This window comes from Oncorhynchus kisutch, linkage group LG4 (assembly GCF_002021735.2).
Source record: "Oncorhynchus kisutch isolate 150728-3 linkage group LG4, Okis_V2, whole genome shotgun sequence".
Classification (NCBI taxonomy): Eukaryota; Metazoa; Chordata; class Actinopteri; order Salmoniformes; family Salmonidae; genus Oncorhynchus; species Oncorhynchus kisutch.
In genome coordinates, this window is record NC_034177.2 from 78,122,576 (window position 1) to 78,149,267 (window position 26,692).

The following is a 26,692-nucleotide window of genomic DNA, read 5'->3' on the forward strand; positions in this document are numbered from 1 at the left end:
CAAGGGGTCTAAATACTTTCTGAATGCACTGTATATGATTAGAGGAAGTCACACCTGCTACCCTAGATATCACTACTGTCAGGGCTGGCTGAGTGACTGCTATTAAAAACAGGACAACATGTGACGCTGTTGCAGTCTGAGGTGGGATTCTTGGTGAACTAGTACAGTTGTATAGGAGAAGGAAATAAATAGGGCCAACCAAAAAAGCCTCTCAAGTGGATATTTATGGCAGGCATTTGTGAGTCAGAGCACATTTCAATGTATACACGCCACAGTGTCTCCCCCAGTGTTAGTGTGTTATGTGGCTTCCTGTTTGGGAGGTGCTGAGTCATGGTAGTAATGTAGAGTGAAATTAAAATTGAGGCAAATTGAAACATTGAGTCACAATCCATTATGCTACATCAAATAGATAACATGGTTGTGACTCCTACAGTTGACTCATTCACTTTATCTTTGCAGGGAATTAATATTTTAATTTGTTACAACTTGCTACATTGTATCCACAGGGGTATTTCCATCCAATGTTTAGTGTGCTCTGGCTTTGTTTTCCCCATATTAGGATGTTTATCATTAGAATTAATAGTGTCCATAGTGCTCATGAATAAATGCCACATCAGTGTAGTATAGGGGCTATAATAAAACTTCCAATATAAACTTTCCATTATAAGCTAATCAAAGTCCACTACATGTTATGACCCAAATTCTTATAGTAAAATATTTAAATCCTGGATTTGTAAGAATTCAAAGTAAGAGATGCTCTGCCTCAAGGAATTTGAATTTCCCCTAATGCTAATTTGCATGTGTCACCACCATCACCACTGCTTTCGGAATGAATGCAGCCCAGTTTACAAATTTTGTCGTCAAATGAGTAGGCAACTGTAACGAATCTGTTGGGAAGATAGGAGAACACCCCACCAACTTTATGTGGCAGAAATGGAGCGCGTTTGAATGTGACAGCATCACACCACTTCTGATCATGTAAGTACATCGTTTTACTCCTATAGCTAACTATGGAAATACCATTATTTACATGCGACAACAGTCTGCACATGGCACAAGCTTTTATTGGGGAGACGATATGAGTCGAATCGTCATGATGTAGCCAAGCGTTCGTCAGCGAAATGGTGTTGATGCACAGGTTTTGGGATTCAATTGTTTTAACAAACGCGTTTACCAAACACCGTGCATGCATACTGCACAGAGTAGATCACAAATACCAACTCGTTTATAGCTGAAGGTCGAATGGTCACAACATCGCACTGCGCTACCTCGAAATGACAGGTGTACTGTTACATTTGAAATATGTCATGCCATGCGTGTGCATGATGCGAGGTGTTCGATTAGCCTATGTTACATGCGAGCAGGTCCAACATGTTCTTTGATATGTGTGTAACTGCTATATGACTTTGCAACACTAGTAAGCCTATATTTTATGATTTCACATTTTGTGTGTGAGAGAGAGAGAGAGAGAGAGAGAGAGAGAGCGAGAAAGAGACGCATAATGTTTGGTCAGCTGTAGGATGTTGTGTTCATATGAACTATGCACAGTCCCAGTAGGCTACACAACCTCATCCTACGTGTGGGGGGTCTCCCTGCAGGGGGGGGGGGGACTTCTCAAAATATCCCCTATAGAATAGACATATCATAACATAGCAGCACAACTGTAAACGCTCTCTCTCTTTTACAATGTGCTTCTGTGCTCAGATAAGCAATTGCTTATAGTCATCTGGAGTGAGATTGCATTCTCAGCTGTGTGGTGGCAGCAGTTCTGAGGAAAAGGGTCCTGCCACTTTCAGGACAGTATGGGTCTAAACTATCTTTTAATTAAGCTGCTCATTTAGAAATGTTCACCTGCAGCATCCTTAATAACATAAAGGATTGCATCAACTATTGCAACAACACATCATCAGTAGGGTAAAACTAACCTGTCTCACGACGGTCTAATGCCTTTAATGTTACTTGCTCTGTGCCAATGGGAAGGTCATTTTTCAGACATGTCCTTAATAACTTTGTTGTTACATAATCATAACTCACAAATCATAATTCCAAAATCATAGCATTACCATTTTATATTACATTATACAGTGTCATAACACACATTACATTTAACCATTTAACCATATAGTTTTGCAACCTCAGGTGGCTTTTACTAAATTAAATCATTGTGGCCAAGGGGTTATTACAGGGTCTATAATTTCTGAGCCGCACTGACACAATCCTTTAATAACTCTAACTACATGTACATATTACCTCGATCATTAAGAGTATCTATACCGCTCTCCAACTCTCCTGCTGTCTCTAGAAAGTTGAAAACAGCAGGTCTGGGACAGGTAGCACGTCCGGTGGAACCCTAACCTGTTCACCGGACGTGCTACCTGTCCCAGACCTGCTGTTTTCAACTCTCTAGAGACAAAAGGAGCGGTAGATATACTCTTAATGATCGGCTATGAAAAGCCAACTGACATTTACTCCTGAGGTGCTGACTTGTTGCACCCTCGACAACTACTGTGATTATTATTATTGGACCATGCTGGTCATTTATGAACATTTGAACATCTTGGCCATGTTCTGTTATAATCTCCACCTGGCACAGCCAGAAGAGGACTGGCCACCCCTCATAGCCTGGTTCCTCTCTAGGTTTCTTCCTAGGTTTAGGCCTTTCTATGGAGTTTTTCCTAGCCACCGTGCTTCTACACCTGCGTTGCTTGCTGTTTGGGGTTTTAGGCTGGGTTTCTGTATGGCACTTTGAGATATCAGCTGATGTAAGAAGGGCTATATAAATAAATTTGATTTGATTTGACTAACCGGTGCCCCCGCACATTGACTCTGTTCCGGTACCCCCCTGTTTATAGCCTCGCTATTGTTATTTTCCTGCTGCTTTTTAATTATTTGTTACTTTTATTTCTTGTCACGCCCTGACCTGAGTATTCTTTGTTTTCTTTATTGTTTTGGTTAGGTCAGGGTGTGACATGGGTGATGTATGTGTTTTTTGTACTGTCTAGGGGTTGTTGTAGGTTTATGGGCTGGTTTACTATCTAGGTGTTTATGTATGTCTATGGTTGCCTAGATTGGTTCTCAATTAGAGGCAGCTATTTATCGTTGTCTCTAATTGGGAACCATATTTAGGCAGCCAACTTCTTTATGTCTGTCTATTTGCCTGTGTCTGCACTAGTATTATTATAGCTTCATGTTCGGTTTGTTGTTTTGTGTAGTTAAGTGTTCTTCATCTTCATTAAAAGTATGTATTCATCTTACGCTGCGCCTTGGTCTTCTCACTACGATGAACGTGACATTACTTTTTTAAGGTATTTTCTTAACTGCAATGTTGGTGAAGGGCTTGTAAGTAAGCATTTCACTGTAAGGTTATATTATATTTGGAGCATGTGACAAATACAATTTGATTTGATCTGTTTCCTGCCAGAGACAGAATACTTATTGGTGCAAAAGATCACACTTTGGGTTTGAAACTCTGCAGGTATAAGGAGTTCCAAAGAAGCCCAACAGGCATCCCTGGAACTCATGGCACATTAACATCAGGGTGCAGTAAGCTAGAGTCCTACTAACTAACCCTTTCCATGTGCAGCACAGCACAACAGCAGAGTATTAGCAAGGCTGTTAAGTCAACTCTGTGCCCTCTCTCACCCCCAGAGTCCATCCCAAGCCCCCACAGCTCCCAAATAAACAATACTCCACCAGCTCTGATCCGGCTGCTGTGAGCCAATATTTAGAGGCTGTGACTTTAAAGCAGGAGCTCCGACGAGATGTAACTTGCACAGTAATGTCAAGCTGTGGTTTGGCAGCCAGTACAATAATGTTGTCTCATTGCTGTGTGGAGCTTTTTGGGACAGCTCCCATGAATCAGAAGACACATTTTGATGGATGGAGGACATCTGTAAGATCAAAGCTGTATCAAATGGTTCCAAAGTACGCAATCTCATATTTACCACTATGTGCTGGTTTGGGTCTCTCAGGTCCAACCGTTAAACCTCCATCTGCGTAGCCCCTCTACCACCAGGGTTGGCACACTCTCAAATGTTGTTTTTTGCCATCATTGTAAGCCTTCCCCACATACACTATACGATACATTTATTAAACATAAGAATGAGTGTGAGCTCTTATAGGACCAGAGCACAAATAATAATATAATAATAATCAATAATTTTGCTATTTATTTAACCATCTTACATATAAAACCTTATTTGTTCATCGGAAAATGTGAATAACTCACAACAGGTTAATGAGAACTGTGTGATTGAAAGGTCTGCAATGTTGGGTTGTATTGGAGAGAGTCTGTCTTAAATCATTTTCCACACACAGTCTGTGCCTGTATTTCGTTTTCATGCTAGTGAGGGCCGAGAATCCATTCTCACATAGGTACGTGGTTGCAAAGGGCGTTAGTGTCTTAACAGCACGATTTGCCAAGACAGGATACTCTGAGCGCAGCCATATACAGAAATCTGGCTGTGGCTTCTGATTAAATTACATTTTCACAGAACCACTTGTTGCAATTTCGATGAGGATCTCTTGTTCAGATTTCGGTAAGTGGACTTGAGGCGGGTCATGAAAGTTGTTTGTGTCATCTGTTTTGGGAAAGTACCTGCGTAATTGCGCACCCAACTCACTCAGGTGCTTCGCTATACCACATTTGACATTATACGTAAGCTTGAGTTCATTTGCACACAAAAATCATACAATGATGGAAAGACCTGTGTATTGTCCTTGTTAATGCAGACAGAGAAGAGCTCCAACTTCTTAATCATAGCCTCAATTTTGTCCCACACATTGAATATAGTTGCAGAGAGTCCCTGTAATCCTAGATTCAGATCATTCAGGCGAGAAAAAACATCACCCAGATTGGACAGTCATGTGAGAAACTCGTCATCATGCAAGCGGTCAGACAAGTGAAAATGATGATCAGTAAATAAATAAAAATGTCTTTCAAAAATGTATTTCAAGGTGTCAGGCATTCCCTTGGCAGCAAGAGCCTCTCGGTGGATGCTGCAGTGTACCCAAGTGGCGTCGGGAGAAACTGCTTGCACGCACGTTAAAACTCCACTATGTCTCCCAGTACAGATACCAACATGAGCAGCAGCTACAGTTGAAGTCGGAAGTTTACATACACCTTAGCCAAGTACATTCCTGAGACAATAACGACCCAGACCATAAGACCCATTTTGTAACCTAATATGTCACTTCATCAATACAGCTTGAAAGCCTACACTGTGTGCATGACCATGCCAATAATTTAGTGCACAATCTCAGAACTTATACATTCACTTGTTTTCCTGAAACTGGCTAAAATGACAAAAGGGAGGTCCAAATTAGGGTTGAATATATTCCCTGTATTTTACAAATGTTCCATCCCGAGAAAAAAATCACTTTTCTCCCCAGTAACCCAGTACTTCCTGCCCAAAACGGAAGTGTCATTATAAAGCATATAAATGATCGGCATGAAAATTCAACCCTGATGCTACCTGAGCCTGATGAGCCCTACATTAAAGACATTATATGAGCCCTACATTAAAGATATTTTATGAGCCCTACATTAAATACTTTTTATGATCCCAAGCCAAAAACAGCCCAAAATGATCTTAACGAAAATTGAACGGTTATAGGTGTGATTAAATAACTGCTATGGTCAACCGCCATCGCACGTTCCCTCTTCTTTCAAACTCCCTGTGAGTTCTATTGGCTAATGTATGTAACAGTCAGCAATCAAGAGATTGCATCACTCGTCCAATAGTCTATTAGTATAAGAAACAATAAAACATTTTTTTCCAGCAAGCTAATCTCGTCTAGCTTTTCCTGGGACTCCAAGAGCTAAGGAGCGTTTTTTAAGGAGAGAGGCCAGCAGAGTGCAGGTGTGTAATACGCAAGAGACAGAGGCTAAAAGTTAGAAGCTTATGCATAACCCATCATTCATGAACTAAATATAAGGCTAGTAGGCCTAATGAATACAATGTATTACCTGAAAGAGGTAGGCTAGGATATACAGTTGAAGTCGGAAGTTTACATACACCTTTGCCAAATACATTTAAACTCAGTTTTTCACAATTCTTGACATTTAATCCTAGTAAAAATTCCCTGTCTTAGGTCAGTAAGAATGTGAAATGTCAGAATAATAGTAGAGAGAATGATTTATTTCAGGTTTTATTTCTTTCATCACATTCCCAGTGGGTCAGAATTTTACATGCACTCAATTAGTATTTGGTAGCATTGCCTTTAAATTGTTTAAATTGGATCAAACGTTTCGGGTAGCCTTCCTCAAGCTTCCCAAAATAAGTTGGTTGAATTTTGGCCCATTCCTCCAGACAGGGCTGGTGTAACTGAGTCAGGTTTGTAGACCTCCTTGCTCGCACACGCTTTTTCAGTTCTGCCCACAAATTTTCAATAGGAATGAGGTCAGGGCTTTGTGATGGCCACTCCAATACCTTGACTTTGTTGTCCTTAAGCCATTTTGCCACAACTTTGGAAGTATGCTTGGGGTCATTGTCCATTTGGAAGACCTATTTGCGACCAAGCTTTAACTTCCTGACTAATGTCTTGAGATGTTGCTTCAATATATCCATATAATTTTCCTTCCTCAAGATGCCATCTATTTTGTGAAGAGCACCAGTCCCTCCTGCAGCAAAGCACCCCCACAACATGATGCTGCCACCTCCATGCTTACCGGTTGGGATGGTGTTCTTCGGCTTGCAAGCCTCAACCTTTTCCCTCCAAACATAATGATGGTCATCATGGCCAAACAGTTCTATTTTTGTTTCATCAGACTAGAGGACATTTCTCCAAAAAGTATGATCTTTGTCCCCATGTGCAGGTGCAAACCGTAGTCTGGCTTTTTTATGGCTGTTTTTATTTTACATTTTTTATTCCACCTTTATTTAACCAGGTAGGCTAGTTGAGAACAAGTTCTCATTTACAACTGCGACCTGGCCAAGATAAAGCATAGCAGTGTGAACAGACAGCAACACAGAGTTACACATGGAGTAAACAATAAACAAGTCAATAACACAGCAGAAAAAAATAAAAATAAATAAATAAAGAGTCTATATACATTGTGTGCAAAAGGCATGAGGAGGTAGGCGAATAATTACAATTTAGCACTGGAGTGATACATGATCAGATGGTCATGTGCAGGTAGAGATACTGGTGTGCAATGCGGGTGCAGGCAACAAACGGTTGAAAAGCATGCATTTGGTTTTACTAGCGTTTAAGAGCAGTTGGAGGCCACGGAAGGAGTGTTGTATGGCATTGAAGCTCGTTTGGAGGTTAGATAGCACAGTGTCCAAGGAAGGGCAGAAGTATACAGAATGGTGTCGTCTGCGTAGAGGTGGATCAGGGAATCGCCCGCAGCAAGAGCAACATCATTGATATATACAGAGAAAAGAGTCGGCCCGAGAATTGAACCCTGTGGCACCCCCATAGAGACTGCCAGAGGACTGGACAACATGCCCTCCGATTTGACACACTGAACTCTGTCTGCAAAGTAGTTGGAGAACCAGGCAAGGCAGTCATTAGAAAAACCAAGGCTACTGTGCCTGCCGATAAGATGAAGACGGCTGCACAGTGCTGTCTGTTATCGATGGCGGTTATGATATCGTTTAGTACCTTGAGCATGGCTGAGGGGCACCCGTGACCGGCTCGGAAACCAGATTGCACAGCGGAGAAGGTACGGTGGGATTCGAGATGGTCAGTGATCTGTTTGTTGACTTGGCTTTCGAAGACCTTAGATAGGCAGGGCAGGATGGATATAGGTCTGTAACACTGTTATGGAGCAGTGGCCTCTTCCTTGCTGAGCGGCCTTTCAGGGTATGTCAATATAGGACTTGTTTTACTGTAGCTATAGATACTTTTGTACCTATTTCCTCCAGCATCTTCACAAGGTCCTTTGCTGTTGTTCTGGGATTGATTTGCACTTCTCGCACCAAAGTATGTTCATCTCTAGGAGACAGAACACATCTCCTTCCTGAGTGGTATGATGGCTGTGTGGTCCCATGGTGTTTATACGTGCGTACTATTGTTTGTACAGGTGAACGTGGTACCTTCAGGCATTTGTAAATTGCTCCCAAGGATGAACCAGACTTGTGGAGGTCTACACTTTTTTTCCCGAGGTCTTGGCTGATTTCTTTGATTTTCCCATGATGTCAAGCAAAGAGGCACTGAGTTTGAAGGTAGGCCTTGAAATACATCCACAGGTATACCTCCAATTGACTCAAATGATGTCAATTAGCCTATCAGAAGCTTCTAAAGCCATGACATCATTTTCTGGAATTTTCTAAGCAATTTTCCAAGCAGGCACAGTCAACTTAGTGTATGTAAACTTCTGACCCACTGGAATTGTGATCCAATGAATTATAAGTGAAATAATCTGCCTGTTAACAATTGTTGAAAAATGTATTGTGTCATGCACAAAGTAGATGTCCTAACCGACTTGTCAAAACTATAGTTTGTTAAGAAGAAATGTGTGGATTGGTTGAAAAACTAGTTTTAATGACTCCAACCTAAGTGTATGTGAACTTACGACATCAACTGTATGTTTCCCGCAAGAGAGTGATGGTTAATGTCATTGGATGTAAATTATTTGACTAGGCTACCTGTATTTGACATTGTGTTGTTATTCGCTGAACACTAGATGGTTTCATTTTAATTTTGGCAGTGAAACGGGGCTACTCAGGCGAGCAAAAAAACTCATCCAAATGTATAGCCCTTTGGAAAATATATATGGACTGTTTGGAAATGTGAAGGGAAAAAAAAGAAAAAATGTTAATCACATTTTTACTTGGCGTACCCCCGGCGGCTAGTTTGGGAGTACTTGCTGTAGGCAATCAGAAAATGACAAAAGAAAGTTGTCCCACAGTTTACCAGAATACCTGAAAACTGTAGATTAGCCAGGACACGGTTACACAACACAGCGCAGCAGAACTACCTGAGAGCTGTCAGGGAGGACCAAGGATATGAGAAAATAATAATCTGCAAGAATGTAAAGCTCCACAGAAATCGTCTATGCAGTCAAGACATTTGGTCTGAAAACAAGATTAAATCCATGAAAGTATTTTGACTAAGGCATGGAATGCACTCATTAGCTTCCCATTAAGAAAATAAGCTTGGGGTTGTTTTCAGGGCTTAATAAAGCATTGGGGATATTTTCAGGTCTTAATAAAGCCGGTGAGACTTCAAGATAGCAAAATAGACAGACTGCACAGGCTGAGCCTGGTTTTAAGGTCTGGAGATTAATACAATCTGCTATTGATTGTCTTTGAAGGCTAGAGCTTGTGACCTTCACATGCAAGGTCTCAAGCATGGATTACACTTGAGGCTCATGCCATTTCCACAGAGTTGGGTATGGCTGCCTTTTCCTGTTACGCTCCTTGCCTATAGATTAGCCTGCAGACTAAACTTAAACTTGAGACTCTTGTCCCTCTGTTGCCCATTTTAAATATTTATTGGAGATTTTTGTATTGCTTGTAACTGTTTCGTTTAATGCAAGTTCTTGTGCTGTTAGGGGAATAACCTGTTCTGGGAATAACCTGTTCTGGGAATAACCTGTTAGGGGAATAACCTGTTAGGGGAATAACCTGTTAGGGGAATAACCTGTTAGGGGAACAACCTGTTAGGGGAACAACCTGTTAGGGGAATAACCTGTTAGGGGAATAACCTGTTAGGGGAATAACCTGTTAGGGGAATAACCTGTTAGGGGAATAACCTGTTAGGGGAACAACCTGTTAGGGGAATAACCTGTTAGGGGAATAACCTGTTAGGGGAATAACCTGTTAGGGGAATAACCTGTTAGGGGAATAACCTGTTAGGGGAATAACCTGTTAGGGGAATAACCTGTGTGTAAATGTAATAATCTGCTGCTGTATTTGTGTGTGTTATCTGTGATGGTTTTATTTGTCTTGTGTAGTTTCTTAATCATTGTATCAACTGTATGTGTAACCATGTATACGCAGGGCCCAGCTGTAAAAGAGACCTTGGTCTCAGTCTGTGTTCCTTGTTGACATAAAGGTATAATAATGTCAAGAGAATTATGTTCTCAATGTTCATAACCCAATTCAATTATACTACTCAGTCAAGTGACCTAGAATTTGTAAGATACTGGTCGAATGAAACAGACAGAGGCCCAGCTAAAATAGTCAAAAAGTTTTATTCACGGGAACATTCTAAAGTCAAGAATACAAAACAATTAATTTTATACCGGCTTCTCACGCACACACATTCACGCTAACATTAGCACACAATGTCCTGCTACGCACACACATTCACACTAACCAGCCGATAGAGATTAGGGAGACCTTGGCCTTGAGACGTACTCCCCGTTCTCTCCCAAATCTCTAGTCAGGTCGGCACCGAGCTCAGACTTATTGATTATGATTTTATACATTCTAATCCATTCCATACAATTACATGTTTCAGGGCGGAATATTCTAATCATTCAATTAACAGATAAATCCAACTAACAATCAACCCTTAATGACTAAATAATACAGACTGATACATCAATTGTATACAAGAATAATCCAGACCAATACATTATACATTGCTTATCATATCCTGCCATATGTTACACAATCTATTGCAAGCCCAACGGTTTCTCCCCTCTCTGGGTGGGGAGACCTCCTTCCCTGTTATCAGATTCACAGTGGTCATAAGTTATCTGCCACGGTTCCTTGTCTGCTATGATCCAAACACATTTCCATATGTTACACTGTGACAGGGTGGAATACTGTTAATTATTGCCTAAACATTAACTCCCAAAAATTACACATCTATTTTTATTAATATTGTCAATATTAATCTCACAAAACCAATATGTGTATTTTCATTCCTATCCATCAATGACTGTTATAGGCCTACATTAGGTATCCTAACACTTCTTGTTAGGGTTTTTATTACAATCTTCATAAAAAACAGTCTTAACCCTCAAAAAATAGTCTCATCCAACATTGGCTCCTCGTAGTTAAAAGAAACAGAACCATCTCCTAGGCCTGGAGGGCCGTATTCGTCATCACACAGGCCGGAGCTCGGAATCGGTCCGCACCTCACCATCTGTTGAATCATTGACCTCTCCAGAGTCCTGGTAAGCAAACCTTTCACACAGAGGACCAAACAACATCCACACAGAACCAAGACACTCATACATGGGAAAGTTGCCCACAACACAGTGATTATGACATTTTTCCATTTCCCAAACACACTATTGTCAGGAGAATTTTGTTCTCAATGTTCATAACCCAATTTAATTATATTACTCTCAGCCTGAAACCCAGAATTTGTAGGAAACTGGTTGAAATGAATCAGGCGGAGGCCCAGCAGCAATAGTCAAATGTTTATTCACGGGAACTTTCTCCCTATCATTTCCGGTACATTGGTCTATATACCTCCACATTTCATCATAAATGTCCCTCCTCCTCTCAGATAATATGGCAATATAGTTCACAAGCCTTCTCACATTGTCTGCCACCTGTTAAACAATCTACTACAAGCCCAAGGTCTCTCCCCTCCCTGGGTGGGGACAGAATGTCCTGTAAGGAACACAGTATTCCAGCCGGTCTGACGATAGCTCCATTAGTTTCTAACAAGGAACGGAAAGTCCTTGTTCTAATTCTTGACTAAAACTACACACATTATATTCAGTATTGTGATTATAATAAGATTCATACATTCATACAGTAACAGAGTAGTATTCTGTTTAGTTATAGTTCTAAGTTAAATGTATACATAATTTTGTCATTATTCATAAAAATCCCATAACAACTATCAAACCAATTTGTTAGAGCATTATCTACCCCAGAGTTCTCTGCCAATTCGTGAGCTAATGTGGTTAAACCAGCCAGGGCCTTGGTCACTGATCTATCTGGAGCTGTGTTATCGGGGATGAAAGTACAACATTCTGCTCCGAATATCACACACACACCACCCTTTTCCGCCAGTAACATGATGGACTTTTTGGTTACTACATGATACCATATGTGTTATATGTGGAATATGTCAAGGGGTATGAATACTTTCTGAAGGCACTGACTGCGCATCTAATTTTCACATCTCCATCTGGCTTTCGGGGGTCACCGTGTTTTTTTATTGTATAGATTCTTTATTTTTAAATTGCAGTTGCAGGGTTTTAAAACAAATGTTTATTCACGGGATGTTCTAAAATCAAGAATACAAAGACATCCATTTTAAAGCTGCGCACATACTTCCACACAAACAGTAGATATCCTACCCACATACATACACACAAACAGAAGGTATCCTACGCACATACTGTCTCACTACCCAGCCGACAGAGATTAGGGAGACCTTGACCTTGAGACGTACTCCCCGTACTCCCCGTTCTCTCCCAAATCTCTGGTCAGGTCGGAGACTAATTTTGCTCAGACAGTCTGTGTTTAAAATACCATAAAGACATAAACATTAGCTATATTGCTTTACCCTAATTCTGACTAGGACTACACATTTATTGATTATGATTTTATACATTCTAATCAATTGAATACAATTATATGTTTCAGGGTGGAATATTCTAATCATTCAATTAACAGATAAATCCAACTAACAATCCACCCTTAATGACTAAATAATACAGACTGATACATCAATTGTATACAAGAATAATCCAGACCAATACATTATACATTGCTTATCATATCCTGCCATATGTTACACAATCTATTGCAAGCCCAACGGTTTCTCCCCTCTCTGGGTGGGGAGACCTCCTTCCCTGTTATCAGATTCACAGTGGTCATAAGTTGTCTGCCACGGTTCCTTGTCTGCTATGATTAAAACACATTTCCATATGTTACACAGTGACAGGGTGGAATACTGTTAATTATTGCCTAACCATTAACTCCAAAAAATGACATATCTATTTGTATTAATATTGTCAATGTCACTCAAAATCAACCTCACAAAACCAATATGTGTATTTGAATTCCTTATCCATCAATGACTGTTATAGGCCTACATTAGGTATCCTAACACTTCCTGTTTGGGTTTTTATTACAATCTTCATAAAAACAGTCTTAAAGATCAAAAATAGTCTTATCCAACATTGGCTCCTCATCGTTAAAAGAACCGGAGCCATCTACTAGGCCTGGAGGCCTGAATTTATCCTCCCACTGTCCGTACCTCACCATCTATTGCGGCATTGACCTCTCCAGAGTCCTGGTAATCAAACCTCTTACACGGGGGACCAAACAACATCCACACAGAACCAAAACACTCATACAGGTGACAGTTGCCCACAACACAGTGATTATGATATTTTTCCATTTCCCAAACACACTGTCAAACCAATTTGTTAGAGCATTATCCACTGCAGAGTTCTCTGCTAATTTGTGAGCTAATGTGGTTAAACCAGCCAGGGTCTTGGTCACTGATCCGTCTGGAGCTGTGTTATCGGGGATGAAAGTACAGCATTCTGCTCCGAATATCACACACACACACACACAACACCCTTTTCACCCAGTAACATATCCAAGGCTATTCTATTCAGCCATACCATCAAACGAGTTGCCTCTGTTTGTCCTGCTAAACCTTTTATCGCCTCTCTAGTATAGTTGATGAAACGCTGTTGGTTATAGTAGATATAATTGATCCAATCTAAATTTTTATTGAGCGTTGACCACCAGAAGATGCTTGATTCCAATCCAGCCCATATCTGATTCCTAGCTTTGAACTCATCAGGTACCCCCCCTTGGAACTCCGATGCTATCAATGTTCGGTTGTAACATTCTCTGTCCTACTGCATGTTCTTACTTCCCCTACGTCCCATCCGTGTGTGATGTATCGAGCCATACAATAATAATTTTCTCCAGTAACTGTGAAAGGGGGAAGTCTGGATGTAATGGGCACATGGGGATACAGATAATGCAGATCAATGCAACTGTCATTATCTGGCTTCCCTGCCTTCATGAACAGCTTTACCATACAGGCCATTCCCCTGGGTGCATCAATTCCACCAAATGGAAAGGGAATGGTTGTCAACTGAGGTTTTGCTGTGGCGCAGGCATAACATTCTTCTTTCGCTACTGATCTGGCTGTATACTGAATCCATTCCATTCCAATCCTCATAACAAGTTTCCACCTCAATCACTTCCTTAAGATCTTTCGTCTGAACTATCCGCACCGGCCCTTGGCTCTGGACGACTCCACGGTCAGAATCTGTTTTGTCAGGGGCTCTGCTTGTATTCTGTCTGGCTATAGAACTATCACCGGTCCTAACCTCTTCTACCCGGAATGGTACCGTAGTGTCTACCGAAACCTGGTCAAAACCAACATACCATAACATAAGACTACACATTTATTGATTATGATTTTATACATTCTAATAAATTCCATACAATTATATGTTTCAGGGTAAAATATTCTAATCATTCAATTAACATAAAAATCATTAACATATACTTAGTTTGACAAGTTTCTTCGACCTGTAATATAACTTTTTGAACTTTTCGTCCGACTGGACCTGAACGGGCTTTTGGATTTGTTTACCAAATGCCCTAACAAAAGAAGCTATTTGGACATAAATGGACATAAATGATGGACATTATCGAACAAAACAAACATTTATTGTGGAACTGCGATTCCTGAGAGTGCATTCTGATGAAGATCATCAAAGGTAAGTGAATATTTATAATGCTATTTATGACTAATGTTGACTGTGCAACATGGCAGATATTTATTTTGGCTGTTTTGGGCTCTGAGCGCCGTTCTCAGATTATACTTTTTCCGTAAAGTTTTTTTGAAATCTGACACAGCTGTTGCATTAAGGAGAAGTGTATCTAAAGTTCCATGCATAACACTTGAATTTTCATCAACATTTATAATGAGTATTTCTGTGAATTAATGTGGCTCTCTGCAACATCACTGCATGTTTTGGAACTACAGTACATAACACGCCAATGTAAAATAAGATTTTTGGATATAAATATATACTTTACCGAACAAAACATACATGTATTGTGTAACATGAAGTCCTATGAGTGTCATCTGATAAAGATCATCAAAGGTTAGTGATTAATTTTATCTCTATTCGTGCTTTTTGTGACTCATCTTTTTGGCTGGAAAAATGGCTGGGTTTTCCTGTGATTTGGTGGTGACCTAACATAATTGTTTGTGGAGCTTTCGCTGTAAAGCATTTTTGAAATCAGACACTGTTTCTGGATTAACGAGAATTTTATCTTTAAAATGGTGCCTAATACTTGTATGTTTGAGAAATTTAATTTATGAGATTTCTGTTGATTTGTATTTGGTGCCCTGCAATTTCATTGGCTGTTGGCGAGGGTTTCCGCAAGCGGAATGGGATTAGACAGGTTAAGGGTAGAGAAAGCTTGTTGGACACTAAGAAAGCTTTGTTATAGAGCATTTAACACAAAATCCGGGGAGGGGCCAGCTGAGTATAAGACTGTATCATCTGCAAATAAATGGGTGAGAGAGCTTCCTACTGCCTGAGCAATGTTGTTGATGTAAATTGAGAATAGCGTGGGGCCTAGAATTGAGCCTTGGGGAACTCCCTTGGTGACAGGCATTGGCTGAGACAGCAGATTTTCTGACTTTATACACTGCACTCTTTGAGAGAGGTAGTTAGCAAACCCGGTCAAAGATCCATCAGACACACCGATACTCCTTAGCCGGCCCACAAGAGTGGAATGGTCTACCGTATCAAAAGTTTCGGCCAAGTCAATAAAAATAGCAGCACAACATTGCTTAGAATCAAGGGCAATGGTGACATTGCGGAAACCAGATTGCCAACCAGAGAGAATACTATAGACATCAAGAAAGGTTGATGCTTAGTCAGTTGATTAATGACAAGTTTTTCCAACACTTTTGATAAACAGGGCAAAATAGAAATAGGCCTATAACAGTTAGATCAGCTTGATCAGCTTTTAAATAAAGGACCAAGTGTGGCTGTCTTCCAAGCAATGGGAACCTCCCCAGAAAGGAGAGACAGGTTAAAAAGTTAGGAGATAGGCTTGGTGATGATAGGGGCAGCACACTTAAAGAAGAAACACTAGCTGTGCCAACAGAGATTCTGGGTTCGAGCCCAGGCTCTGTCGCAGCCGGCCGCAACCGTGAGGTCCATGGGGCAAAGCACAATTGGCCCAGCGTCGTCCGGGTTAGGGAGGGTTTGGCCGGCAGGGATATCCTTGTCTCATCGCGCACTAGCAACTCCTGTGGCGGGCAGGGCGCAGTGCACGCTGACCAGGTCGCCAGGTGTACGGTGTTTCCTTTCCAACACATTGGTGCGGCTGGCTTCCGGGTCTGATGTGCGTTGTGTCAAGAAGCAGTGTGGCTAGGTTGGGTTGTTTTTCGTGGGACGCATGGTTCTCGACCTTCACCTCTCCCGAGTCCGTACGGGAGTTGCAGCGATGAGACAAGACTGTAACTACTACCAATTGGATACCACGAAATTGGGGAGAAAAAAGGGGTAAAAAAAAAAGAAATAAAGAAAGGGTCTAAACCATCTGAACCAGATGTTTTTTGGGGTCAAGTTTCAGGAGCTCCTTTAGCACCTCGGACTCAGTTATTGCCTGCAGGGAGAAACTTTGTAGTGTGGCAGGGGAAAAAGAGGGAGAAGCATCGGGGATAGTCGCATTAGAAGGGGTGGGAGATGAGGAAATGTTGGTCGGGCAAGGAGGCATGGCTGAGTCAAATAGGAATCCTGACTTAATGAAGTAGTGATTAAAGAGCTCAGCCATGTGCTTCTTGTCAATAACAACCAGATCATCAACATTAATGGACATGGGCAGGTGTGAGGGGGAGGGTTTATTCTCCAGTTCTTTAACCGTTTTCCAGAGCTTCTTGGGGTTAGACCCACAGAGAAAGAACTGCTCCTTAAAGTAACTAACTTTGGCCTTCCGGATAGCCTGAGTGCACTTATTTCTCATTCGCCTGGACAAGAGTCAGTCAGCCTGAGTATGCGTGTGCCGAGCCTTTCACCAAATGCAATTCTTGAGGTGGAGTAACTCTGCAAGATCACGGTCGAACCAGGGGCTGAACCTGGGGCTGAACCCTTTATAGGGGCTTGTATGCTAACAATACCACTGAAAATATATAATACGAAGGTCCAAGCGTCTTCAACAGAGCGGATCAAGCTGATTCTATACCATTTTACAAAGACCAGTTCATGAAGGAAGGCTTGCTCATTAAAGTTTTTTAGAAAGTGTCTATGACAAATCAGGACAGGCCGTTTCACTGAGCAGCCATTACGAACACAGGCTGTAAAACAGTGATTACTAAGGTCATTACAGAAAACACCAAACTGTTACCTATCAGGATAACAGGATTTGTGAGGATAACATCGAGGAGAGTAGTCTTTTCTGGATGTTTGGAGTCATACCTTGTAGGATTGGTAATAATCTGAGAAAGATTTAAGGAGTCCCATTGATTTAGGACTTGGTCAGGTGGTTTAAGCATGTCCCAGTTTAGGTCAACTAGCAGGCCAGGAGAGAGCTTAGGGCAGATAGAGTACAGGCCGGTGCTGATAGAGGACGATAGCATGCAGCAAAGGTCAACAAAGAGCTATGTGAAAGTTTAATGCTTAAAACCAGCAAATCAAATTGTTTGGGGACAGACTTGGTGGAGACAACCGAGCACTGAAGGTTATCCTTGGTAAAGATTGCCACTCCCCCACTTTTGGAAGATCTGTCTTGGGGAAAAATGTTATAACTAGAAAGGATAACATCAGTATTCAAAAACTCATCCTTAACCATGTCTCAGCAGTGACCAACACATCTGGATTGGGGCTGTGAACCCACACTTTCAAATGATCCATTGTGGGTAATAAGCTTCTAGTGTTAACGTGCAGAAAACCCAGGCTTTTACGAGAGCAGAAATCAGTGAAGCAGATATCAGAGCACAAGTCAGAACTGGGGCTAGCAACAGCAGGTGGGCCAGGGTGTACATGCACATTTCCAGATATCATCAACAGTAATACAATCAAGGCACGGTATAGGATAGGGAGAGGTCTGCAGTGCTGATTTATGCCATTCATGTATTAATGTCTTAAAGCAATGATGGACTGTTGTTTCTCTTTGCTTATTTGAGATGTTCTTGCCATAATATGGACTTGGTATTTTACCAAATAGTGTTATCTTCTGTATACCACTCCTACCTTATCACAACACAATTGATTGGCTCAAACACATTAAGACGGAAAGAAATTCCACTTTTAACAATGCACACCTGTTAATTGAAATGCATTTGATTTATTTAACCTTTATTTAACCAGGTAGGCAAGTTGAGAACAAGTTCTCATTTACAATTGCAACCTGGCCAAGATAAAGCAAAGCAGTTCGACAGGTACAACAACACAGAGTTACACATGGAGTAAAACAAACATACAGTCAATAATACAGTAGAAAAATAAGTCTATATACAATGTGAGCAAATGAGGTGAGATAAGGGAGGTAAAGGCAAAAAAGGCCATGGTGGCGAAGTAAATACAATATAGCAAGTAAAATTCTTTTTTTTTTTAAATTAACACTGGAATGGTAGATTTGCAGTTGGAGAATGTGCAAAGTAGAGTTAGAAATAATGGGGGTGCAAAGGAGCAAAATAAATAGATAAATACAGTAGGAGGAGAGCTAGTTGTTTGGGCTAAATTATAGGTGGGCTATGTACAGGTGCAGTAATCTGTGAGCTGCTCTGACAGCTGGTGCTTAAAGCTAGTGAGGGGGATAAGTGTTTCCAGTTTCAGAGATTTTTACAGTTCGTTCCAGTCATTGGCAGCAAAGAACTGGAAGGTGAGGCGGCCAAAGTAAGAATTGGTTTTGGGGGTGACCAGAGAGATATACCTGCTGGAGCGCGTGCTATAGGTGGGTGATGCTATGGTGACCAGTGAGGTGAGATAAGGGGGGACTTACCTAGCAGGGTCTTGTAGATGACCTGGAGCCAGTGGGTTTGGCGACGAGTATGAAGCGAGGGCCAGCCAACGAGAGCGTACAGGTCGCAATGGTGGGTAGTATATGGGGCTTTGGTGACAAAACGGATGGCACTGTGAGAGACTGCATCCAATTTATTGAGTAGGGTAATGGAGGCTATTTTGTAAATGACGTCGCCAAAGTTGAGGATCGGTAGGATGGTCAGTTTTACAAGGGTATGTTTGGCAGCATGAGTGAAGGAGGCTTTGTTGCGAAATAGGAAGCCAATTCTAGATTTAACTTTGGATTGGAGATGTAATGATGTGATTCTGAAAGGAGAGTTTACAGTCTAACCAGACACCTAGGTATTTGTAGGGCAGGTGCAGGCAGCGATTGGTTGAAGAGCATGCATTTATTCCAGGTGACTACCTCATGAAGCTGGTTGAGAGATTGCCAAGTGTGTGCAAAGCTGTCATTAAGGTAAAGGGTGGTTACTTTGAAGAACCTCAAATATAAAATATATTTTGATTTGTTTAACACTTTTTTAGTTACTACATGATTCCGTATGTGTTATTTTATAGTTTAAGTCTTCACTATTATTCTACAATGTAGAAAATAGTAAAAATAAAGAACCACCTTGGAATGAGTAGGTGTGTCCAAACTTATGACTGGTACTATATATATATATATATATATATATATATATATATATATATATATATATATATATTAATATTGAACAGGATTATCTATTTTGGATGCAATTTAAGTTCACAGGAACTCTTTAACATAGACTGAGCAGGATAATCCACATGAAGTTTTGATCCTTTATTGATGTCACTTTGTTAAATCTACTTCTATCAGTGTAGATGAAGGGGAGGATACAGGTTAAAGAAGTATTTTTAAGCCTTGAGATAGTTGAGACATTGTGTATGTGTGTAACGGATGTGAAACGGCTAGCTAGTTAGCGGTGGTGCGCGCTAAATAGCGTTTCAATCGGTGACGTCACTTGCTCGGAGACCTTGAAGTAGTGGTTCCCCATGCTCTGCAAGGGCCGCGGCTTTTGTGGAGTGATGGGTAACGATGCTTCGTGGGTGACTGTTGTTGATGTGTGCAGAGGGTCCCTGGTTCGCGCCCGGGTATGGGCGAGGGGATGGTCTAAAGTTATACTGTTACATGTGTGCCATTCAGAGGGCAAATGGGCAAGACAGAAGATTTAAGTGCCTTTGAACGGGGTATGGTAGGATGTGCCAGGTGCACGGGCTTGAGTGTGTCAAGAACTGCAGGCTCAACAGTTTCCCATGTGGCTCAAGCAGTGAAGGCTCCTCAGAGGAGGAAGGGGAGGACCATCCTTTTCAGTAAATTTCATAACAAAACTTAATGTATTCACATCACCAAATAATTGATTAAAACACACTGTTTTGCAATGAAGGTTTACAGTAGCCTCAACAGCACTCTATAGGGTAGCACCATTGTGTAGCTGGAGGACAGCTAGTTTCCTCTGGGTACATTGAGTTAAATTTTTAAAAAACTAAGAGGCTCATGGTTGCCACCCTCTTCCAATTACACAGTAATTATGACAACTTCTGAAGGACATCCTCCAATTTATCAGAGCTCTTGCAGTATGAACTGACATGTTGTCCACCTAATAAAATGATCAGAGAATGAATCTAGTACAGTTCGCTAGCACTGCAGTGCATACAATGTGGTGAGTAGAGAAAAAGACAATAGTTGTTGAACAGTTTTGAACAAACTCACATAAAAAATTATGAAGCGAGAGAGAGATATAGCTAAATGTCTTTATTTTACATTTTTATTTCACTTAGCTAGCAAATGTACCTAGCTAGTTTAGCCTACTCAAACACCCGGCTCAAATAGAGATACATGCTATATTAGCTAGCTGTCTATGGTTATCCAACACTGGAACTCTTCCAAGTCAAGGTAAGCTTTTGGTTTTATTGATTTATTGCCACCGGGGCCCGCCAGTGTAACTGCTCAACTGCTTGCTGACTGTACACTGTACTGCATGGTTGTAGCGGGTTTACTGATGTGTTTATTCTAGTAGCTATGTTGACTATGACATTAGCTAATGGTGATGATGATGTAGGCTGTGTGTAGCGGTTAACAGTTATGATATGAAGGTTTGGCTTGGAAAGTTTTTTTTCGCCTTGTCACATACAGCTGATGTGTTGTGCACTGAGGTCCACAAGTGAAGGAGAGCGCATAGGTGCGAGAAGGGATTATACATTGAGCAAAATGATCATACTGTTTGTATGTGGCTCCTATGAAAGTGAACTGGGTTTGCGTGTGATCAGGGTTGTATTCATTCTGACGATTCTGTTGAAAAACATTTCTTAAACGGAAGTAAACGGAATGTTACGGGGATAAACATACCTGAATTTGTCCAATAGAAACTCTCGTTTGCAACTGTTGGACTAATAATTACGCCCAAGATTAACTGGATGCAGGCAAGAGTGTGCAAGGCAGTATTGAATGTGTCACTGTCTGTCACCTTGATTAGTCAAATTTTTTCGCTCGACCTGAAACTTTCAATCATTGGCTAGGTTGTAGCAACCTCATGATGGGTACAGGGAAAATTTGAGTGTCATATAGTAGCCTAAACATATCAATGTTACATTGAACTGGGTGAATGCCATATGAAAGAAAGTCATCCAATATTCTGTAATAGAAATAATACCATACAAAAAACGCCATCGACCGCCACTGGTATCAAGAAAGATCCACCACCCAAAGGACGTCAAGCCAACTTGATACAACTGTGGGAAGCGTTGGAGTCAACATGGGCCAGCATCCCAGTGGAATGCTTTCGACACCTTGTTGAGTCCATGCCCCGACGAATTGAGGCTGTTCTGAGGGCAAAAGTGGGTGCAATTCAATATTAGGAACACTCAGTGTATATATACTGTTTATATACAGTTGAAGTCGGAAGTTTACATACACTTAGTTGGAGTCATTAAAACTCGTTTTTCAACCACTCCACAAATTTCTTGTGAACAAACTATATTTTTGGAAAGTCGGTTAGGACATCTACTTTGTGCATGACACAAGTCATTTTTCCAACAATTGTTTACAGACAGATTATTTCACTTATAAATTCACTGTATCACAATTCCAGTGAGTCAGAAGTTTACATACACTAAGTTGACTGTGCCTGCTTGGAAAATTGCTTGGAAAATTCCAGAAAATTATGTCATGGCTTTAGAAGCTTCTGATGGTGGTGATTCTCTCTCTCTCTGTCTCTCTCTCTCTAGGCTAATTGACATCATTTGAGTCAATTGGAGGTGTACCTGTGGATGTATTTCAAGGCCTACCTTCAAACTCAGTGTCTCTTTGCTTGACGTCATTGGGAAATCAAACAATAGTACGCAAGTATAAACACCATGGGGAAACGCAGCCTTCATACCGCTCAGGAAGGAGACGTGTTCTGTCTCCTAGAGATGAACGTACTTTGGTGCAAAAAGTGCAAATCAATCCCAGAACAACAGCAAAGGTCCTTGTGAAGATGCTGGAGGAAACAGGTACAAAAGTATCTATTTCTACAGTAAAACGAGTCCTATATCGACATAAGCTGAAACCCCACTCAGCAAGGAAGAAGCCTCTGCTCCAAAACCACCATAAAAAAGCCAGACTACGATTTGCAATAGCACATGGGGACAAAGATCCTACTTTTTGGAGAAATGTCCTCTGGTCTGATGAAACAAAAATAGAACTGTTTGGTCATAATGACCATCGTTATGTTTGGAGGAAAAAGGGGGAGGCTTTCAAGCCGATGAACATCATCCCAACCGTGAAGCACGGGGTTGGCAGCATCATGTTTTGGGGGTGCTTTGCTTCAGGAGGGACTGGTACTCTTCACAAAATAGATGGCATCATGAGCCAGGAAAATTATGTGGCTATATTGAAGTAACATCTCAAGACATCATTCAGGAAGTTAAAGCTTGATCGCAAATGGGTCTTCCAAATGGACAATGACCCCAAGCATACTTCCAAAGTTGTGGCAAAATGGACAACAAAGTCAAGGTATTGGAGTGGCCATCACAAAGCCCTGACCTCAATCCTATAGAGAATTTGTGGGCAGAATGGGCCAAAATTCACCCAACTTATTGTGGGAAGCTTGTGGAAGGCTACCCGAAACATTTGACCCAAGTTAAACAATTTAAAGGCAATGCTACCAAATACTAATTGAGTGTATGTAAACTTCTGACCCACTGGGAATGTGATGAAAAAAAGAAGATAAGAAATCACTCGCTACTATTATTCTGACATTTCACATTCTTAAAATAAAGTGGTGATCCTAACTGACCTAAGATGGGGAATATTTACTTGGATTAAATGTCAGAAATGGTGAAAAACTGAGTTGAAATGTATTTGGCTATGGTGTATGTAAACTTCTGACTTCAACTGTATATCCTACTCTGCTTCTTTCAGGTAATACATTGTATGCAGTAGACCTACTAGCCTTATATTTAGTTCATGAATGATGGGTTATGCATAAACTTCTAATTTATAGCCTCTGTCTCTTGCGTATTACACACCTGCACTCTGCTGGCCTCTCTCCTTAAAGAACACTCCTTAGCTCTTAGAGTCCCAGGAAAAGCTAAACTAGATCTGCTTGCTGGAATAGTTTTTTATATTGTTTCTTATACTAATAGACTGTTGGACGAGGAATGCAATCTCTTGTTTGCTGAACGTGACATACAGCAGCCAATAGAACTCACAGGGAGTTTGAAAAGAGGAGAGGATGTGCGATGGAGGTTGACCATAGTAGTTTATTAATCACACCCGTAACCATTCGATCTTTGTGAAGATCATTTGGGCTGTTTTGGGCTTGGGATCATAAAAAGTCTTTAATGTAGGGCTCATAAAATGTCTTTAATGTAGGGCTCATAAAATGTCTTTAATGTAGGGCTCATAAAAAGTCTTTAATGTAGGGCTCATAAAAAGTCTTTAATGTAGGGCTCATAAAATGTCTTTAATGTAGGGCTCATAAAATGTCTTTAATGTAGGGCTCATAAAATGTCTTTAATGTAGGGCTCATAAAAAGTCTTTAATGTATGGCTCATCAGGCTCAGGTGGCATCAGAGTTGAATTTTCTTGCCGATCAAAGATCGAATCTAATCCAGATATTTATATGCTTTAGAATGACACTTCCGTTTTGGGCAGGATATACCGGTTTACTGGGGAGAAGAGTGATTTAGTTTCGGGGTGGAACTATTGTAAAATACAGGGAAAATATTCAACCCTAATTTGGACCTCCCCTTTGTTGTTTTAGCCAGTTTCAGGAAAATAAGTGAATGTAGAAGTTCTGAGTTTGTGCAATAAATTATTGGCATGGTCATACACACAGTGTAGGCTTTCAAGCTGTGATGAAGTGACATATTAGGTTACAAAATGGGTCTTATGGTCTGGGTCGTTATTGTCTCGGTCGTTCCACCAATGTGGTGTCTTATGAGAAGTCTAACTTGGTAAAACATTTTTTTTTACCATAATTCACCAAATTTGAAATTTCTGTCATAAAGAGCACATTTTCAAATGAATAAAAACCATGTTTTCCATGTCAAGAGGTTAAATAAGAAAATGACTTTAGTATAGCCACCATGCTTCTACATCTGCATTGCTTGCTGTTTGGGGCTTTAGGCTGGGTTTCTGTATAGCACTTTGTGACATCGGCTGATGTAAAAGGGGCTTTATAAATACATTTGATTGATTGATTAAGTGCCAAATAAAGTAACAGAGTTGATGTAACAGGGTTGATGATTTAATCGTAATCAAATAATTTACGTGAACTGAACGATTGTTTTAATATGTTGAAACTATTCCTTTTAAATGTTTGGATTAAGTGGCTTGAAATCTTCAGGGTTGACAGAGGGATCCATAATATTTGCTGAATTTTTGCACTTTAGAGCAAGCCTTTATTCATATGAAAAAAATCTGATTTATTGAATTATCCATGTGGTCTATATTAAAGAGGAACTTCATTTAAAATAACAGGCTTTTAAAATGTAACATTGGGGGGACAAAATGGCGCCGTAGAGAGAACACGGTGTTTCAGCGAGCTCTCGTGGCATTCGTAAATTTATATTTTTACATGAATCTCCTAGCTTGAAAAAGTGGTAGAATTGGCTAAATAAGTTACCATATAATGAGTCTTGATGGCTATTTCGCAAAAATCTCAGACAACATGCCCAATAGAACTACTAAGAAGTCGACCAAAACCACCACCCCTGTGGATGTGCATGAGGAGCTAGCTAACGTTAGCGAAGCTAACACCATTGCGGATCCAGGCACAATGGAACTGGTGATTCAAAAGATGACTGATAACATTACTAAAGTGATCGATGCTAAGATAAGAACGGTCTTGGAAGCAATAGCAGGCCATTCAGCTGAAATACAGGAGGGTTGTGAAACGTGTTGTTGAGGCGGAAGGAAGAATTGCTGCAGTGGAAACTTCAACTACATCTATGGACGCTAAGATAAAAGCACTTGAGAAACAGGTGCGCAAAATGGCGGAGCACATTGACGACTTGGATAATCGAGGACGCAGATGCAATATTCGTGTTGTGGGACTCCCGGAAAATTCTGAAGGGACACGTTCAGTAAAATTCTTTGAGGAATGGATCCCTGGCTACCTACAAATGGACACTAAGGCTGGTCGGGTGAAGCTGGACAGAGCCCATCGCTCTCAAGCACCGATACCCGGTCCCAATCAGCACCCACGGGCGGTGGTTATAAAGTTCCACAACTTCACCGACAAGCAGCGCGTCATGGACGCGGCTAGAAACATCGGCTCTGATGGTAGTCAACGTAAAAGTTCAAAGGTCGAATTCTTCAATGATTATTCCACTGCGGTTGTACGAAGACGCAAAGCATTTGATGAGGCGAAGGCTCGACTCAGGAGAATGAAGATGGACTACGCACTGTTGTACCCGGCCACATTGAAGATTATGGTCAACGGATCACCTAAAAAGCTCTACACACCTGAAGAGGCTTCTGCATTTATTGACTCTCTCGGGTAAATAACTTTAAGCTGCACCTCCACAGCATTGAATAACTTTGTTTATTTTTGGTTGAATCTGATCATGAAACAGTGGTGTGAGTCCTCACGTACTCCGGCTCAGTAATATTCGTATCTTTATAATTTTTTTGCTAAAGTAATAGCCGCTATAGCTCAGGCTGAGATATGTGTGAATCCATATTGGTGCCCAGGCTTGGTTTTAGGTGGAAGAGCCTCAATCTTCTTCTATTGATTTTCTTTTCCATACATATAAAGGATGAGGCTATTGAGCGGCAATGCGGACTTAAGAGTCTACATTGGAGAGTTGAAACCCCCTGCATGTTAGCTAGTGGGAAAACACCCTTTTGGATCTTTACATGTTTAATTTTTGGGTTTAGTATAGTTCGAGTTCAGGGTTCATATCGTTTGTTTATGCTCGGTGAGATAGAGGAGAGTTCAACACATGGAAAAAGGCACCACCCCGCTTTTACAGTAGGATCCAGTCTGGATATTGAATGGTCAAGATACAATGGCAGGTAACGGACTGTGTGTATGTACATGGAACATTAGAGGGAGCCATAACCCCATTAAAAGGAAGGTACTGTCTTTTTTGAAAAAAGAAAATATTGATATTGCCCTGTTGCAAGAAACTCATTTGGATGATAAGGAGCACCTGAAATTACAACAAGGGGGGTTTGGTCAAGTGTTTTTCTCATCATTTACATCCAGAAGTAGAGGTGTAGCAATTCTTAAGGTCTTGAATTGTGTGAAAGATAAATTTGGTCTCTTTGTTATAATTAATGGTACTTTACAAGGG

The 26,692-nt window shown here is 40.8% G+C and overlaps 1 protein-coding gene across 2 annotated transcripts in view; it reads left to right on the top strand.

The window, feature by feature from the left end:
- Positions 1–825: 825 nt before the first annotated feature.
- LOC109890034 (equilibrative nucleoside transporter 1-like) overlaps positions 826–26,692 on the top strand; it is a 66,443-nt gene continuing 40,576 nt past the window's right edge. Inside the window, exon 1 of one of the 2 annotated variants that reach the window (XM_031823709.1) lies at positions 826–978. The gene's annotated coding sequence lies outside the window, so the exon portion shown is untranslated. The remainder of the gene's footprint in view (positions 979–26,692) is intronic. The other variant, XM_020481994.2, reaches the window with a different exon arrangement.